The sequence below is a fragment of the Numida meleagris genome, chromosome Z, assembly GCF_002078875.1.
Source record: "Numida meleagris isolate 19003 breed g44 Domestic line chromosome Z, NumMel1.0, whole genome shotgun sequence".
Taxonomy (NCBI): domain Eukaryota; kingdom Metazoa; phylum Chordata; class Aves; order Galliformes; family Numididae; genus Numida; species Numida meleagris.
In genome coordinates this window covers 64315889-64334915 of record NC_034438.1, presented here as the reverse complement: position 1 = coordinate 64334915, position 19027 = coordinate 64315889, and the positions used below count along the sequence as shown (strand labels likewise).

General features: G+C 42.0%; 1 long non-coding RNA gene across 2 annotated transcripts; it reads left to right on the top strand.

The window, feature by feature from the left end:
* LOC110390213 lies at window positions 2656–16246 on the top strand. Of its 2 annotated transcripts, none has more exons than XR_002433636.1 (3): window positions 2656–2694; window positions 10532–10642; window positions 15827–16246. It is a non-coding gene; the product is annotated as an uncharacterized LOC110390213 (long non-coding RNA). The 2 variants fall into 2 exon arrangements; XR_002433637.1 differs by lacking the exon at window positions 2656–2694 and adding an exon at window positions 7638–7714.

Sequence of the window (19027 nt, the reverse complement as noted above, 5' to 3'; positions counted from 1 at the left end):
CTTTTTTTTTCTTTTTTCTTTTCATTTATCTTTTTTTTTTTTTTGGTTTAATCTCTCACTAGTCTTTAAAACCAGATTTTCAGCTAATGTAAAAAGACAATGAGATCAGTGGGATTGTTCCAGTTAATAGCATAAAAAACAATCCGTCTATTTTAAAATCTTTTTTTTTCCTTCCTTTTTTCTGCATTTTGACAGAAGTCTCCTTAGATAATATAATGTGCTTTTATAGGACTCTTGTGTCATCAAGAGTGCTGGAAAAATAGTAAGTTAAGGATGGAGAAGACAAGCTACCCATTCACCTAGACATCCATCCATCCATCCATCCATCCATCCATCCATCCATCCATCCATCCATTCAATTGTCTATCCAGCCACTTTTATTCAGGCCTCCTCTTACGAGTTTCAGGATATGATATTACTAAGAAGTTGATTAACTTTAAAAAAGCTGAAAGAAAATCTAACTAAATTAGCCAGCAAAACTTGTATTTTGCACTGAACCTGCCATTTTTCTTCTGTTTATTGTAATCCTCATAGTTCAGAAGCAAACACAACACAGATATTATGCCTTTGATATAGTGCCATTATAAATGTACCGTAGTGCATATATATTATGAAAGGTACCATCTGAGATCTGATGATATGGAGCATGGGGAAGGGACACTGCATCCCTAAGTAACCATGTTCCTCAGCGGACCATAGATCAACATGAATATGGCCTCCACTCCCCCTGCTCTGTTGCAGAGACTTGTGTGACTGCAAACCAGAAACATACTGCATTTACAGTGATATTTGCCTCAGGGAAGAAAAGCATGATGTAGCTGATAGGCAGGTAGAGCAGAACTTTGTTCTGTGGCAGCAGTCTTAGACTCAGTGTAGGACCATCAGCATCTGTTTAAATTTGTAATCAGTTCATGTAGGCATTTCTTCTCATATGTCTCTGATATGTCTTTGTATTTACAAGATATTCATAGTTCATTGATGACATTGCATTTCCAAATTTCCGGTAAGCCGTGGTTATTTTTTCTTGTAAATACACCTTATTTCTGAAAGTATCCTTGCCAGTTGCTATTCATACTTGCAATACGATGTAAGGCAATATGGATTTGGTAGCAAAGCAGGCTGCAGCATTTGTCTCCTTTTCAAGTTTGCCTTTAGACGTTTCTCTGCTGTGTGCTTTTTAAATGCTTGTGAGACACCCTCACGTCTCTCCCTTCCTCCCTTCCTTCCCCCCTCCCTAACTCTCTGCCTTAGAAAATACATCTATATTAAGTACAGCTGAGACATGAATGACTCTTCCAAGAGACAAATGTGTCTTTAAGAATGCAGCTAAAATGCATGGATATCAGTTACCATGTTGGATGCATGAAGCTATGCCTAATTCATGATAATTTTTGTCAGTCACCTTCCTTGCATACATGTCTACCATAGCTACTCCAGATGGAAGATGGAGATATTTGTGACTTAAAATTTTTTCATTTATGTTCATTTGAGGATATCCACAAATACAAGTGACCTACAATTGATTAACTGTGTCTTGCATCAAGAGAAACTTCTGAGTCTATGCTTTAAAGGACGTCACAGGGATTTTTTTTTTGTCTCTGAAGCTGAGCTCAGAAATGAGTTTTATGATGTGATCATTTTTTCTGATACCAACATAACATAGACCATAGAATCTTTTCTGATAATATCTGCATGGAGAGCATAAGTTGTATTTAAGCCTTTCTAGCTTTTCTTTCAAAACACATCATAGTAATTATGAGAGCTGGAGGACCCATGGCATCTGTAGCTGAGTGTAGGAATTATCACTCAGTCAGGTGCCTATTTGGGTACAGTACCCAGGCCTTTCAAAAGAACTCTCTTGATGTGGGGGATATTTATTTCAGCTAATTCCATTTGTTGATCACCATCATGATATGGCTTTAGAGTAAATAGATGACACCACACACTGAGCACTTTGGATTGAGACTGTCTATCCATGTGGAGCAGAGAGCAATGAGGCAGTGTTGGCTACAGCCAGGCCATTTTTCAGAGAAACAGCTCCCTTGGTGATGTGAATCAGATGCAGCCTTTTCCGTGAGTCTTACAAAAAGTGCTTTGGCTTTCTGAGCTCATTTTTACTCCAAGCTGTAAAATCCAGATTAGGAAAAGCTCCTTCATCTGTTTCCTGCAGTTGTGCCAGTGCAGTGATTCCTTCCATGGCCAGAACATAAATATAGTGAGTCAGTAGTGTGTCCCACCCACCCAAAGCCAACCTAGTGCTGAGTGCGATAATCATTGTGTCTAACACATCTTGGGCTGGGGAATTTTTGGGGGGATAAAAGTTGAAGACTGACCTTCAAATACCCATTGCATGCCACACATCAGCACATTCTAGTGTTTTCAGGAAACAAACAAACAAGCAAACAGACAAGAGCAATGTGTTGTGAATTACATAAAATAAGTGTTATGGTTTTGTGATTTTTGTTGTCGGTATTCCACATCATTACATCATGTAAGGTACGGGCAGTTAAAGAGTTAATCCCCTGGTTACTGCAAACTACCTTTTTTGGTGTGGCCCTCTGAGGGGGAGGGGAGGAGGTGCACGCCCCAGGGGTCTTTGCGTTGGAGGGGAGGGGGTGAAACCGCGTGGGAGATGCGGGGTCTGTTCCTTCCTGCCTGGCGGAGAAAGCACGTGGTCCTCCTGCAGTTTACGGTGTAAGATTTTCAGCCTGTAAACCCTCTATTATAATTCTGTTAGCCTCATTTTGATATATTTAGTAAAATTAGTTGTTCCTCCTCAGATTGGTGCTGCTGTTTTTGTGTTAGATCCGCATACGAGTCCCCTACTTTCCCCTCTTCCCTTTGTTTTCCCAGGTTGCGGCTCCGCGGCTTCTCTGTCGCTTTAGCCGCCGGACCTCCCGGGGGCTGGCCCCTACTTGCCGGCAATTTTTTTTTTTTTCCTTTCCTTGTTTTTTTTTTTTTTTTTCTTTTGGGCCTGTCCCCCTTGTCACGGATGCAGACCCTTATATAATACCGTGACAATAAGATCAAAAGCTAATTTCAAGTTTCAGACCAGTAACTTCCAACCTTGCTAGTGTACTGTTGTTTGGTTGCTTGTGAGAGTACAGCAAGTTCTGGTGGCAGTATATGGTGAGCTCTGTTGCCAAACCATTGAAAACTGGTTTTAGTGCTCACAAAGGGAAAAACCTAGTCATCATGTTCCTAGTATTCAGCTATCTGTTTGGAACCTGTTTGAAACCCATAACTCCGAATAATGTATATAACAATAATACACGTATGTATAAGAACATTATAACTTCAAAATTCTGCTACTTCATATATTAGAGGATGTATCTGTTGATCTACGTGCTTCAAAAACTTGAGAAGTATTACGGGCAGTAATATTTTCTCCCATCCTGAGTCTCCCATCCAGTGTTGTGATACCTGTCTTTAGCTCAACAGAAATTGTATTCTCTCCTCCTCTTTATTTTTTTTCTCTGCTGTGAATCTCTATTTGAGATTCTGTGATACTGCGATTTTTTTTTTCTGCAGTGGTTTTTAAACCTCATTCCCATTTCGTTGTGTTCTAGCCTTGAATATCTAGGCTGAGATATTTACAATGCACCTCTGCAATATGGGGTTTTCAGACCTTTGTTGCATATTCCCAGGATACTGATAAACATTGGCACAGACCTAGAGTTTATGTCTAGGATGATGAAAGTTACGATACAGTAGTCACACTAGTGACAAAGGAGACCATGCTGTCTCCCAAGCACAATTTGATACACATCAAACTCATGGAAATTTTTTTTATCTGATTCAAACCAACTAACTCCTAGCAGTTTTGGGAGGGAAGACAGGAGGCAATGCATTTTGTGAACAACATAGCTAATTCTCATTTAGCTCTCCTGGGAATGCAAAGAATTGACCAGGGATGAGGACTGTCTGCGGAGAGAGGATTATTTAGTCCATATTTAGGACAAAGTCCTATCCAGAATTTTTTTTTTTTTTTTTAATAAAGGTCTTTTTGTTCTGCAGTCAGGTGTAGCGTGAAATCATAATTCCCTTGTAAATAACAATGAAACCCTATAATTTTTATGCTTCTTACAAGGCTCTGTAGTAGATATTTTTGTATGCCAACACAGTTCATCAGCAGAGACTCAGCACTGCATGAATACAATTTAGTTTACTCAGGTTCTCTGAAAGAGAGGATATTAATTCACCAATGATTATCTGATCTTTATTCTCATCTTAAACCTGTATGTTTTGTTTTCATTTTTCTTTTCTCTTTCCAGAAAACAGTTGGAAATAACTGTTTGTCTGTCCTAGTATTTGTTCCAAATCCACTGCAGTAATTTTATCTGTGAATCTATCCAAAGCCTGCCAAAGTAAATGGAAAATAGTTTTACCGTTTTCTACATTTCTTTCGTAAATGTCAGAAGGTTTGGTGTTTTCCATAATATTATTCAAATTTCTTTATTCCTCAATGTGTTGGTCTTATGTTAGAAAAAGAGAGAGAGAGAAGTAGAGAAAGAGAGATTATTTACAAGGAAGAACAAGGGTTTAAAGTTAGTTTAGAAAGTATCTGTGGAAATATTTTCAATAAATGTAAATAACGGTAATTTTAACAATTTCAATTTTATATAACATCTTGAGTAATAGCTCTTAGTATATTGCAATATGCAACATTTTAACCTAGGCATTTCTTATTTCTTAGCGCTTTTTTCCTATGTTTTGAACTCTGTTATTTCAAAATTACTCTATTTCTAAAGTATATCGCCAAGTCTTTTTTTTAACATTCATTCTTTTCTATGTTGTATTCAGTTTCCCACAACTGAAAACAATAGATGCAACTTGCTGTTACAATTGTAACATTTTCCTTTGATTGGCCTTTTCATTTTTTCCCCCAGTTTGGGAGAATTACAGTGCAAAATCCCTCCTGCATCAAGTACTGTAAAATTTACAGCAACAAAGCAAATGTGCAGAACAACTATGCTTAGTGTTACGTGATATTTTTATTTTAAATTCCTTCTTCAATTATAAAGACTTTGACATTCATAACAGGAAAAAAAAGGACCTGTTTTCCCTTTTTTCATGAGGCTTCAGGTTGTTTAACACTCCGGCTTCAAGTGAGCCTGACAGATAAAAGCTCACATACACAACCAAAGAGTTGCTCAAAGAGAGAACAGGGATGAGATAAATGATCCAAATACTACCCAGGCTTGGCTGCCCCCATCCCATCACAGGCCCATTTCCACATACCCAGGTGGCACAGTGGCCCAGTGGCAGTTGGGAACCCAGTCATGGTCTCAGAGGAGGAAACATCCCGTCCAGACCCCTCCCTGGGCTGGCTTAGGGGAACCTAACCCCTAGAGTCTGGGCTTGAAACCCAACAGAGAAGTTAACTCCTAAGAACCTTTTGGGGGAGGAGGCTGCAGCCTACAGGGTTTGGACACATTACAGGATGCAAAGGAAAAGCATTTTGGTGTGGCATTTTGGCCTCAGGAGCTCACATGCCATGATGCATGCATGCCATTGGAGAGACTGGGATCCAGGGGCAGCTACTGGGCCTACTCAGGGCCTGAGCCCAGCTGATGGAGGGGTGCGTGCTGTACATCCGTACACAGGTATCTTTCCCACCCCTGGGCCTTGATCCTGGTCATCCAGAGGGAGGAGCAGGATGTCTGTGTGAATGCTGAGTGTGTCTGTGTTAATCTGTTTGACGGGCCATGCTTATATCTGTATGTGGTGTGTTGGTATGCTCTGTGTGCATATCCTGCCTTCCTCCTGGCTGGAGCACAGGCCTCTGGTAGTCTCGCTGTCAGGCTAATTGATCCTAGCAGAACTAGCAATTACAAAGTGACTTAGCCTGATAGGGATGTGAAATATCTGGAAGGAAGTCCAAGTATGCATGAGTTGCCTCAAACTGTCCGTGCGCTTCAGTATCTGAGCTGCCTGGCATCTTGCTCTCAGAAAAGCTGCCAGTCTGAATCTCTCTGCCAGAGCTGAGTGAGGTAGACAGAGTGACTGAATAGGCCAGAAAGCTGATATGATGTCCTTGTTAAGGTTAAGCTGCAGCTTAGTGCGAGTAAGTGTTATTGGAGAGTAGATACTATAATTCCCTTCTATTTCTCAATCAATATCTTGCTGGAGGATACAGACCAATTTAGAAATGCTGTGCATGTGATAAATAAAACATAATTTAAAATTTCCTCTTGCAGAATACGTTAGACTTGACTTATTTACTGATGGTTTTTAGCCTTAAAATTTAATGGTAGAGACAATATACTGAATACACAGGTTTAGGTGTTCAAATGTTTCTTCTGGAAATGAATGCCCATGAATTCCTACAGGTGTCTCCAAGTAACTGGGAACTGAATCATCTGCAGTGGGGGAAACCATTATGTATTGAGAGTTGATCATTATAGTCATTTCTCTGAGGGAAGCAACCTGTATCCCTTCTTTCTGATGGAGGTATTTAGCTTGCATGCAGAAATCAGTGCCTATGTCTAGTAAATACATCCACAATTCTGCATATTATTTTAACATGTGTTTGACTGCAGCCTTTTGAATGCACACTTCATTCACTTCCTGCTGTAGACTGCAGCTTTTGTAGCTTTTTACTCTACAAGTAAATGTGCTGGCAGATTGCTCTTTGACTTGACCGACTTCTTCGTGTTTGTGCCACAAGGAACATCCACAGCTGAAAGCACAGCACCTGTTTCTATTTTGTAGGTGTACACATGTAAGAACAACTGCACACTAAGAGAGAACTTATGCTATGTGTGAGATTGTATGTGACACAGAAGATAAGGAGTCATTTACTGCTTAACAAAGAGCATGGTAACATCTCATTAACCAGAGCTAGAACAACACCAGAGGAAAGAAGCAAGACACATTCATTTGGTGTTTTTTCCTGTAATACTGTTCTACATAATTTATATATATGGAGAAGGATACCACCAGCATGAAAACTGGTAATATTTCAGATAAACTGGATGTCAGCAGTTTTCCTAGGGAGCGCCCCACAGACATCCTGCAGTGCAACCTGTTGGATTACAGTTTGCTTTCAGGGAGTAGAGAAAATGAATCTGACAATCCTAGACAGAGCTGGGTCAGACCTTTTTGGTTGGTATTGCTTACAGGTATTTCCTCCCCAGCACAGTTTGACCTACTTTCCCTCCCTTAGATTATATAAAAATTTCTGACAAAATACAGAGATACTAATGTGAAAGCCTGGAGGGCAGACTGTGTATCTCCTGCTACTATAGGCAGGGCATGAGCCTTCTGGTGTCTCTGTATGTTTGTATCCAGAACTTTCAGCATGCTGATTGCCAACAGCAGTCAGTCCATTTCTGTTAGGGTACAGATACTACAAGGCTGGGGGGAACTGCCACTGTTAGATTAGATAACACTGTTACTGTTAGATTTTTATGTTCTTCCCTTTTATATACAGACAATGGGTCTCCATCTTGGGAGATGCAGTTTATTTCTGTTTCTACTGAACAGGCTTCTTTGGGTTGACATAAAATGGTATTAAATCTGTTTGTAACATTTTTCAAGACATACGGAATTACTGCTTTTCTATCTGTCTATCTACCTCTATTTTTTGAGAACAGATTTTATACTAACTTTCCCTTGTACATTAATTTCCAGATATAAAAACAAGGCATGCATTTACTGAGAAACATCTGTTTAGCACTGATGTTTACTTCTCCTCTGGCCCAACTGAATGGTGAGCTGAAAGAATTACTGCAGGCAAAAGGAAAAGGGAGAAGACTGGAGCCGAGCAGAAGTGGTTTTGCTGTGGTTGTTGGTCAGAAAATGCAAATTTTGTATTTTTAACTATTTTTGTAACACTATTTCTTCAGAATGGGGGAAAAAGGAGCTGGAAGAAATACTTCCAGCTTTCCGTCAGTTGAACACAGAAAGAAGTATGGATTGGTTTGGCAAAGTCCTCTTGAACAGAACCAGGCAGCGTGCATAACTCTTCTGACCACAGCTAAAAACATTTTCCTGCAGTTCGTAACTTTCCCCTGTAGGACCTACCCTCTTATAAAGGGATTCCATTCCTTCATTTTGTAATGTTACAGACGTTTGGCATGGCTTTTAGTTGCTTCTTCTGGAAATCATAGATTTGCTCAAGAATCTTTCAGACCTTTTCCATAACAGATCCTAATCACTTTGGTGAAAGCGGCCTCGCTCACTCGTGCCCTCTGGAAGCCTCTGCCCTTCTGCAGCTGCTTCTGGAACCTGAGACTGCTTCTGCTGAGATCCTGGTGTTTCCGTTTGAATTCTATCACTGATTATGACTGTTCAGCCTCAGCCCTTAAGACCTGCTGAGGTCTTGCATAATTTAAGTTATGTCAGATATTATTTCCATCTTCTTTCCAGATCACAGTAAAATTTGCTGTATTTATTAAGTATAGGTTAAAGCAGAGAACTGCATTAGCAAAATATCTGGAGAACTGTTCTTTACATTCAAAATGTGAGAGAAATGAAGATTGATAACACACTGTGGTTTGTTATTGATTTCATCTTCAAGAGCTGATTTTACAGTTTGTAAGGCCAATAAGAGATAAATTAATTATCTGAACCTGTGTCAATAATGTTTAAATGAAAGATTCAGTAGTTATCTTCAACAAAACATATGAAATTTGGCAAAAAGCAGTTGTCAGAAGCATTATGTTATTTCTTATATCTAAGTCTGAAATTTAGAAGAAAATTGAAAGAAAAGTAGACTCAATGAGTAGACAGAATTCAGAACCAACTGAGGCAAGAACGATATAAAGGACCACATTGATCAGGACAACAACTGGTAGATTAGATAACACATCCAGTGTTTTGCTCTTGCCACTGAATTTCCTCCCTGAGTGGACCAGATGCCATCCCACTGAATGTGCTGCTCTTAGGATGAACTGTCTGGAAGAGGAACCTCTTGTATTATCTCACTCTCCTATGCTTCCTCCTATAAAACACTTCTTTTTATTCCCCCTAAAGAGTCTTGCTTGCAGCATATAGTTTCAAAAATGACCTTTTTTTTCCTGAGAGAAAGATTTCTCAGCTCTTTATCAAAGATCCATTTACTCTTTTTTGCTAACTGAAATTTATTATTATTATTATGGTATTTATTTTATGTTTTCATTTTATTTCATTACTATACTAGCTGCTGCTGCTGCTATAACTACTACTGCTTTTACTACAAGAAAACAGTAGTGGATTGTGTTGCCAGCTGAGCAAAATAATATTTACCAAACTCTGGAAGTCTTTTCAGGACCGTATGTGGTAGAATCTAGAGCCCTTTTTATGCTCTCGTATTTCCTTTCATCTTAGAGCCAGTTTAGCACTTATCTTCAGGGTGCTACAGAAATTGCAAGTCTGGGATGCCTGTTGGGCTCTAGGTGAACAGTTCACATCTCCTGCTAAGCACTAGCATAGCTGTGAGCTTTTTGTAACCCCTGTTCTTCCCTGTGCTCCAAACGATGGTTTTCTTGAGTTTTAAATAATGAAATCACGACACACATTTAAATTCTGCTCCCACCCCGTGCTGCAGTGCAGAGCAGGACCTTCCCAGCTGGCAGGGCTAAAGGGCAGGAGGATTTCCAGGAGATTGGAAGCACAGACCTTGGATGGCTGACCCATGGGCAGTCAGGAGCCTGCAGTGGATGTGGGGCTGGACGCTGGGGGAGATCTCAGTGCTCAGCAGGGCTTTGGGGAGACATCACGGGGGGGATAAAGTGCAGTGCTAAAGTGAGCAGGCAGAGTGCAGCAGGTAAACTGCATACCTTGTGTCACTAAAGGATCGTTCACAAATGCATAGGCATGTACAGCTCTCCCTTCTTTTCCCATTGCCTCTTAAGTGAGATCTTTCTCCTGTGTGTGCCTATTCTGGTGCTGATTCCTGGTTACACAGATTTGACCCAGCAAACAGATACCATTGCAGTTCTTTATTTTTAATGTATATATATAAACGCTGTCCTATATACTGCAATCTCTGTACTCTGATTGCTTTTTAACTGACACAGAGCAAGACAGAAATCCCTTAATCCCTTTGCCTATGGGCAGGGAGTACAGTACCCATAATTCTAGGAAGAAAATTGAACAACTTACATGAATAATACTAAAACTGATGCAAATTCTTAGTAGAAGTCTTGAGGAGAAACTGTAGAGAAAAATAACACTTGCACCCAGAAACAAAGCATCTCCAACAGCATCTCTTCCATTCTTCAGAAATCTGCTTTTTTCATTCTAATTGAGACTGATATTGAATTACATGTAATGGCTTTGAATAAAATTAAATGTCTTCAAGTTAAATTAAAATAAATTCAATATTCAATGGAATAAAATATTTGAGGGCTCCTTTGGTGTTAATTCAAAATTTTATTCTGAAAAAAAATCACAACTTTTTTTGCCATCTGCTATTCCATAACTCTTACAACATGTATTACTTAATCATCACCATCATCATCATCAGATAATGTACTGTTCAAATTAAGGAGATATCCAGTACTACAATATTTATTTACTTTTTTTTTTTTTTTAAATGAAACAGGGTTCTGAAAGAGCTGACTCGTGATTGCACGACTTCTCAAATGCTTTTCCATGGTCACGGGAATCTGGAGAAGTCCTTGGTGACTGGAAGCTGTTCCAGTTTTGAAGAAGGGTAAGAAAAAGACCCTTATAATTACAGCCTGTCAGTCTCACTACAGTGCCTGGCAAAGTTATGGAGAAGATTACTGAAAAACATCTGAACGGCAATGGTCATTGACAACACAGGTTTACAAGGGGAAAGTCACATTTAAATAACTCAATTTCCTTTTTTTGAAAAGGTTACCCACCTAGTTGACCAAGAGAAGGCAGTTTATGTAATCTTTTTTCAGCAAAGCTGTTGGTAATGTCTCTCACAGTATCCTGCTGGATGAAACACAGCATACAGCTAGACAAATACATAAGGAACAACTGGCTGATAGGTTGGTCTTATAGGGCTGCAGTAAATTGGGATACATCAGGCTGGAAACCAGTCACTAGTGGGATTCCCTAAGGCTCTATTTGGGGGCAGTTCTCTTTATTTTTTTATAAATGATCTGAATACAGACTCAAGCGTATGCTAAGTAAGTTTGCAGGGGACATTAAATAAAGAGGGGCTGTTGAATCTTTTGATTGTAGAGAGGTGCTGCAAAAAGATCTTGACAAAGTAGAGGTTTGGGAAATCACAAACAGAATGAAATTTAACAGGAGCAAATGCCAGACTCAGCACCTAGGATGGGCTAGCCCTGGCTATAATGTACAGACTGAGGAACGGGAGGCTGGAGAGCAGTCCCAGGGAAAAGGATCTGGGGGTTCTGGAAGCAAAAGGGCCAACTGTGCCATGGGGTGCATTGGGTCCAGCTCTGCTGCCAAGTGAGGTTGTCCCGCTGTGCTCTGCGCTGCACGGGTTGGGTGCCACAGTGTGAGAAGGACATCAAACTATTAGAGAATCATAGAATCACAGAATTCTATAGAATGTCCAAAGGAGGGCTACAAATATGGAGAAGGATCTGGAGAGGAAGGTGTATGGGTTTGCTCAGCCCGGAGCAGAGGAGCTGCATAGTGGCTGCAGCCCCTCACAGGAAGTGGAGGGCAACGCTGAGCTCTGCTCTTTGGTGACAGAGACAGGGCCCGAGGGAATGGCGTGGAGCTGCATCAGGGGAGGGTCGGGGAGTTAGAGAAGGCCTCTGCCCCAGAGAGCGGTGGGCATGGAACAGCTCCCCATAGCAGTGGGCACAGCCTTGAGCTGCTGGAGCTCAGGGAGCATCTGGGCACTGCTCTCAGACACAGGGTTTGGGTTTGAGTGGTGCTTGTGTGGAGCCAGGGGTTGGACTTGATGGATCTTGGGGGTTCCTCCCAAGTGGGGATATTCTTTGATTCTATAATTCTGTAATTTGTCTGACTCTAGTCTCTCCTCATTCTGAAGTATATTTGTGGAGTAATGTGACAGACCATTTTTAAACCCATGCACTGGGTATGAAAGGACATAGACTTGTAAAAGGATATGAAGTACTGCCTTGGGAATAAGTAATTACTTGCTCAAGTTTACTGCTTTTATGAGAAACAACAATCTTAAGGGGACAACTAGGAAATACATTGAGAAAATGTTCAGCATCCCTTATTTTCAGGAATGATACACAGAGATATTCAAGAGCTACCAAAGGGCAGATGTTGAAGGCCTTTTAAGTTAAGATTCTTCATGAGCACTGCAACCTGTTGGCCAGTTTTCCCAGCTGTTCTGCATTTCTATTTTGTTAGCTTTGACAAGAAACCATATAATGACATCAGCTTTTGATGGTGTAGGCCACTGAGTTACTTATCAAAGGAGAAAACTGTTGAGAGGTTAACTGTATTCAGTCAGAATATCTGACTATCCAAAGATGCTCAGAGACTCTCAGGAACTGTACAGAGGGATTGAGGGCTGCTTGGTACATGCTACTTCACCAGCTTCTTCTGTGCAGTCAACCAGCATCTGCCACACAGCCACTGGATAAGGAGCATCATTAAATCTTCTCAACAACATAGTGGCAATGGAAAAGAAGTTGCCTTTCCCCAGCTGTTAGGAACCAAGGCTGATGACTGTGGGTCACCAGTGTATGATCCCCATGACTGCAGGTCCCATATTCAAATGCTGTTCCAAGCAACCTGTTGGTACCATTACACATTAAACAGATTGCCTATTCTGCCTTTGCCCTGTGCTCTTTGCAGCAGCTCCTCTCGCATGGCGGCGGGCGGGGCAGTGGACAGACAGTGGCTGCTTCCTGGCCAGGTGGCCCCAGCAACGCTGCCGTGTCCAGGAGCTCTGGACAGCTGCTCCCCTCCCGAGGAGCGGGGGTAAATGGCCTGTCCCTGAGGGCTGTCAATGCACACTGTACCTGGCTTCTCTCCGCGCTCTGCCGCCGTGTGCACTCCCTGCACTGGCTCTGGATTTCGGCTTTGACCTCCTTGCGCTTGGAGGCCATCAGCACGTGGAGCCGTCTCTCTTCGATCTGAGCGCGCACCGAGCGCGCTGCCTGCAGCAGGCCAGGGAAACAGAACCGTCGGCAGCGTCAGTCTCCTGGGGCTTGGGCTGGTCTAAGTAGTTTACTATAAATAATAAACTCCAAATTTCTTGCTAAGTCCTGCAGGCAGTGGACTCCCTTCCAGAGCATGTGGATAGGGTGAATTTAAGTCAGTTTTCCTGAAAGAGACTGATGCTTGCTTGTCCTTTTCTGATAGCAACACTTGCTGGTCCCTGAGTGACTGTAGGTTTCTAATCAGAAGGGAGAAATTCCTGCTATTTGCTTTATATTCTCTGATTCATACTGTTGGCACATGACAAGAGTCAAAATAAGACCAGATTGGTTCACATCATTCATCTGTTGATCCAACAAGCTTTTGAGAAGTATCTCCACAGTGGTTAGAGATAAAAGCACAGGAGAAGAGAGTGGAGGGACCTCACTATGTCAGAGTGGAGGGAAAAGTCAGAGGGTACTTAAGCAGAGAGCCTGCTTTTTTTTCTTCATTTCATTGTAATGGTAGGGTCCAGTTAGTTTGGAGTTTACAGCTAATGGTGTATTGGGGCAGATGTAAACAGCAGCTCAGGTACAGGACAGAAACCTACAAGTCTTGCTCCTGATTTCAGACCAGGAATGTCACTTCATGCCATTTATTCTTTTTAGACAAAAAGTGGCTTGTTGCTTGGTTCCAGCAGTTTTTTTTTTTTTTCCAGTCGGCATTGCACATACATACATCTTTAAATATTATAGTAAGAACCACTGTGGGGAAATAATCTAGAATAACCATGATTAGATTATGTGCTAATTTTTCTATCAGGTAAACTCTCTCCATTCTGTAATATTACACTGGTGCTAACTCAGTCAGTACCTGGATTAAATTACATTTCGTAAGGAGTAAACTCGCTGTATTCTGTAATATTACACTGGTGCTAACTCAGTCAGTACCTGGATTAAATTACATTTCGTAAGGAATGAAGTGTCAATAAAGCTGGATACCCTCTCACTGCCTATTACCAGAAGTAGAAGCACCTTTTTAAATTATACACACTAGCTATCACTGACTAAAATTGTAAATCTGAATTGCTCTGAGCTTTTAATATTGAATCAAGCATTGCTTAGCAACTAGAAATTTTTCTTTAGACAAAGAGAACAGAATTAGGGAAATATGTAAATCACATCAAGATAATTCAGTAACGAGAGGGAACTTATTATTGGAGCAAACAAGTGAAGATTCCTTTGAGGAGGAGAAATATAATTAGCTAAGAGTATATCAGCAAGGACTAAAAAATGCAGTAAACAAGCAAATCCACCAGGCAAGGAACATGTAAGGACATGGACAAGGGCATGCAGGAGTTAAGGTGTTGCTACAAATAACTGCAAGGTAAATTAAATGTAAGTGAACTGGCTTTGGAAACAGAATGAGCTGAAGCAAAAAGCTATCGTTAGGGCACATGCTGGGGGATCATCCACCTGAGACAGCCAAATGCAGATTGAAGTCAGCGGGCAACAGAGGGATATGTGCTGGATGAGGATGAGTGCACCAGAAAACAAATTGGAGAGGAGAATAGATGAGAGTGGTGAGGAGAGAGGAGAGGGAAGGTAATAAAGAGAGGCGTCTGTGGTCAAATAAAATGCTTTTCTTTGGAGTAGGTGTTTATGTGAGGTTCTTGAAAATTAAGCCAAATGAAGGTCAGCCTGGAAGCACCATAATTTGGCATAAGTAGTACCAGGATGCTGATGTGAAGCTAAATGACATATTCTAATTAACAATATTCACACTTTGTGGGGCAGGGGTGAATCATGTACACACACTTTGGACAAGACCAATCAATTTATTTCAGATTAGATTTCTTGGATTTCTTTCACTTGTTTTGTCTTGCTGCATGCAAACTGCCGAGCAGAATGTCATTTCCTATGTGAAGAGGTGAAAAAAATGTAGAAGTCAGCTCTGTTAAAGATTCAAGAGAGAACGTTTTGTCTTTGTAACAGGGAGCATATTAGTTCCCAAATAATTGGTAGATGAATCAAATAGTCAGTACATCTGTCTTCATCTTTCCATCTGACCTAGATTTAGCCTTCTAATTTGGCTGCTGAGCTCATACCAACTCTTTTAATCAACTCAGTGTGATCTTCAAACTCTCCAAGCACTTGCTAGGGAGTGACTACCAGGAAGTCTAAGTTATAACCACCATCTTCATTTCAGGATGATGCTTCTACTTATGGTAGATATACTTATTGATGGGATCCTATCCTTTGGGTGTGTTGACTACACCACACACCTGGTGTCTTCTGCAAACTTGCTGAGGGTGCACCCAATCCCACCACTGATGACATACAAAGCATGACTTTTTCTGTTGCTTCCTCCCTTTCCTTTTTTTTTTTAACCCAGCATTTTCCTTCTTCCTTGTTACTTTATGCTCTGGTTACTCCATTTGGCCATTTCACAGTATTTCTGCTGACATTGCACTTAGAGCTGGGCTGAGAGTTCTGAGGAGGAGATATTTTTCACTTTCCACTCTTTCATGATTATGTTTTAAAGTCTGAATTCCACACAGGCTGAATGCTAGTAGTGTTGCTGTAGCAGCAGAGCATTTGTGTAGCTTGGTACAGACCTATGGTCTAATTTTGTGAAAGTCTGAGGGAGTAGTATATTAAGAATTTGGAAGCAACAGTAAGCCCAGTTGCCAGATGTGTCTAGATTAGTTGCACACACTATTACTAGTGCTCTTTAATTCCTGAAAATGATGATGTTCTTCTATATTTCATTTTTAAAGAAATACTTTCACTTTAAAAAAAAAAAAAAAGTTCTCTCTCTTTTCTAGAATGAATAACATTTTACCAAGAAGACTAATGGACAATTCTTCAGAGACAACGAAGGACCTAAATAATGAGTGTCTTCAGTGAAGCATGTTTATCTATAAAAGTGCAGTTCCTCGAAGGGCACCAGACATGCTGCTTCACTTTGAGTGATCTTTGCAATTTCCCACTAAAGAAGTTCTGTGACCAAACACACAACTCTGATCATATCTTCAAAGTTTTGTTTGGAGGCATACAGAGAAGCAAATCCAAAAGCCTCATTGGATGGGAATGAGGGATGGTGGAAAAAGACTACTCTGTCTACAACATTTATAACCACCTGGTAAAACCTCAGCTTTTGTCAATGATACCTGCAACTCAGAGGGAACAGAAGGAAAACAAGACAATTTGTGCACTGTCATAGAATCATAGAATCACAGAATGGTTCGGGCTGGAAGGGACCTTTAAGATCTAGTTCCAACCCTCCTGTAATAGGCAGGGAACCTCCCTCTAGACCAGGTTGCTCCAAGCCCCATCCAGCCTGGCCTTGAACACCTTCAGGATGGGGACATCCATAACCACGCTAGGCAACCTGTTCCAGTGTCTCAACACCCTCACAGTAAATAATTTACTTCTAAACTCTATTGTCCTAGTAGAAAAGTAGATTTCTTGTTTAAGCTATTAAGTGACGACTTGAGGGTGGAAAAGCCTCCAGAGGAATCTCCATGAAGACCATGAAAAGCAGGAGAATGGGCCATTATGGCACTGGATGCATGGGGGTTCTCACCACCTCATGTGCATACCCAGGAGCTAAAGCACACAAACTATATACGTGCAAGATATACAAATATCCATGCAATTTTCACAAAGTGCCCACCTACTCCAAGAATTGCTATACATATTAAAATCTAATATTACACATGCACTGTCGTAATATGAGGTTCTTGCAAGGGGTCTTTGGTGGTCGTGATATTCCACTGGGAGGTACTATCTGGCTAAATGTTTGTGTGCTAAGTAGATGTCAGTGGTTTATGGGCTGGTTTGGCCCCATTCCATGACTAATGGGGTGGAGGGACCCACGGACCCACACCCCAGGAAAAGGGAAAGGGGAAAAAGGGAAAGGAGATGGGCCTAAAACAAAACAGTGGCAACAATCTGAGAAGGAAAGCTAATTTACAAAAAAAGTTATCGGAATGCAAGATAACACAATATAGTATAATACAATGCAATTGAAATTGAAGGTAATTAATCAAATAAAATGAGAGTGTCCAAAAAGCTGGAGGCCTTACTCTAATGCTGGTGGTGAGATGGCTAGGGAGAGGGATGATGCCGGGACAAGATGGAAGATCAAAAAGGGGCGTCTCGTGATCTGTGTACAGTTTTTATCTTTCCCTCTGAACAGAAAATGGAAACAGAACGGTGAATGGTCCTCTGCGAAATGTAGTTCTTCTTCTCTTCTGGGACATGTACCTCGAGCTATGCACAATCCACAGAACTGGAGCATTAACTCTTTAACTCCCAGTGCATTACTTGATGTTATGATGTGGAATACCGATAACCAAAAATCATAAAACCATGACAGTAGATCAGGTCCAATATTTGGCCCTTCCTGCTGACAGCTCTCCCGCTGCAAAGGTGGCAGTGTGCAGCTGTGGGAGATTCTGCTTGAGTGTGCCTGGGTGCTGTCGCTGGCGCCTGACACAGCGTTTTGGTGTAGGCCGTGATGGCAATGGCTGCTGCAGCTGGAAGCTGCCTTGCAGGCCCTGGGCCTTCCCACAGCGCTCCAAGAGCCTCGTCTTCTCTCCATTCCTGTAGGAACCAAGAAGAAAGACCTTTGTCTCTGGGCTGGGGAAGGAGGGACAGAAATGCCACAGTGCTTCTCTTGGGCCTGTAGTCTGGGGATGTGCCACCCAGGATAGACCCTGTTCTGTGTTTTGCCCAGGGGCCCTCATGTCCACGACCATCTGCACTGAGAGTGCCCACCAGCTGGGGGGAAGGCAAGCAGCACTGGGCCCTGGCACTTAGCAGCTCCAAAGCTGATGGCCAAGGGGCACCCACACACACAGCCCTCGCATGCGCTGGCTGGGATGCTGCTGCCTCTTCCTTCCCCGGTGCTGGTGCCACCCACACAGATGCACAGCACCACACACATGGCCCCAGCTGCCTGTGGGACTCACAGCCTTTCCCTTGTTATGAGAGTCATGCCTTGGCTGGGGCAAGAGGCCCCTGGAGATGTCATTACACCCAGCTCCCTCTGTGCCATGTTGAAGGAGCTCTGTGCACTTGCAACATGGCTGCAGAGGGCAAGCTGACTGCCCCACGCCCCAAGGACAAGCAACTGCTTTGCTTCATGAGATATTACAGAGCCCCTTGCATTCCCAAGGTGATCCCTGATGAGCCTGTTTTGTTCCATAGCCATCTGCAAAGGAAGACCATGACTGCACATGGCACATGGGCCGCTGCAAGGTCTCCTAGCATGAAGCACCTTCAGGGTGCACTCTCCCACGCACACTCACAGCTTCACGAGACATGACTCTCCACTTCCCAAATGCTCTGATCAACAGCATGCTGAGCCCCATTGTCCTGAGGATGGTAGGCACAGCTACAGAAGAAGAGATACTCTAGCCAGCCACCACACGCCACTCTTATAGGTGGATGGACAGTGGAGACAGTTTCTTCAGCAAAGAGCAAAGGTCCCATCACCCCAAGCCCCAACAAGAGACCAACAAGGACCCTGAGAAGCCCCTCCCCAAAAAAGGTAGCAGTGAACGCCATGTGAAAGCAGAGTGCAGTGGAGTGCAGCTGCCAGTGGACAGGGCGGGGTGCAAGAGCAGTCTCTTGTGTGCTGGCTCAGTGCAGGACTCACAGGATGGAAGGGAAGTTGCTATGAGATGGGCGTTTCACTCTGGTGTGCCTGCCCTGTGGTAGCTGGACTCTATACTGCAGAAAATAAAGTCCAAACATTTCAGTAGGTCTGAAGGTAGCTGAAGTCTGGACTACTTTGCTTCAGCAGCAGTATTTAATTAACCTTCCTGATGTTATTCTTTTCTGTTCTCTCATTATAGGGATGGTTGTGCAGATTGTTAACATTCTGCCTTTGCAAGTAAGAAAACATAACGTGAACTTCCTGGGCATAGTAATAGGGACAGCATGCTAATGTTAATTATTGCTAAGGCATTTATGAAGCATTTAATGGCAACATTCTCTTTATGTGCTCGTTTGCCATC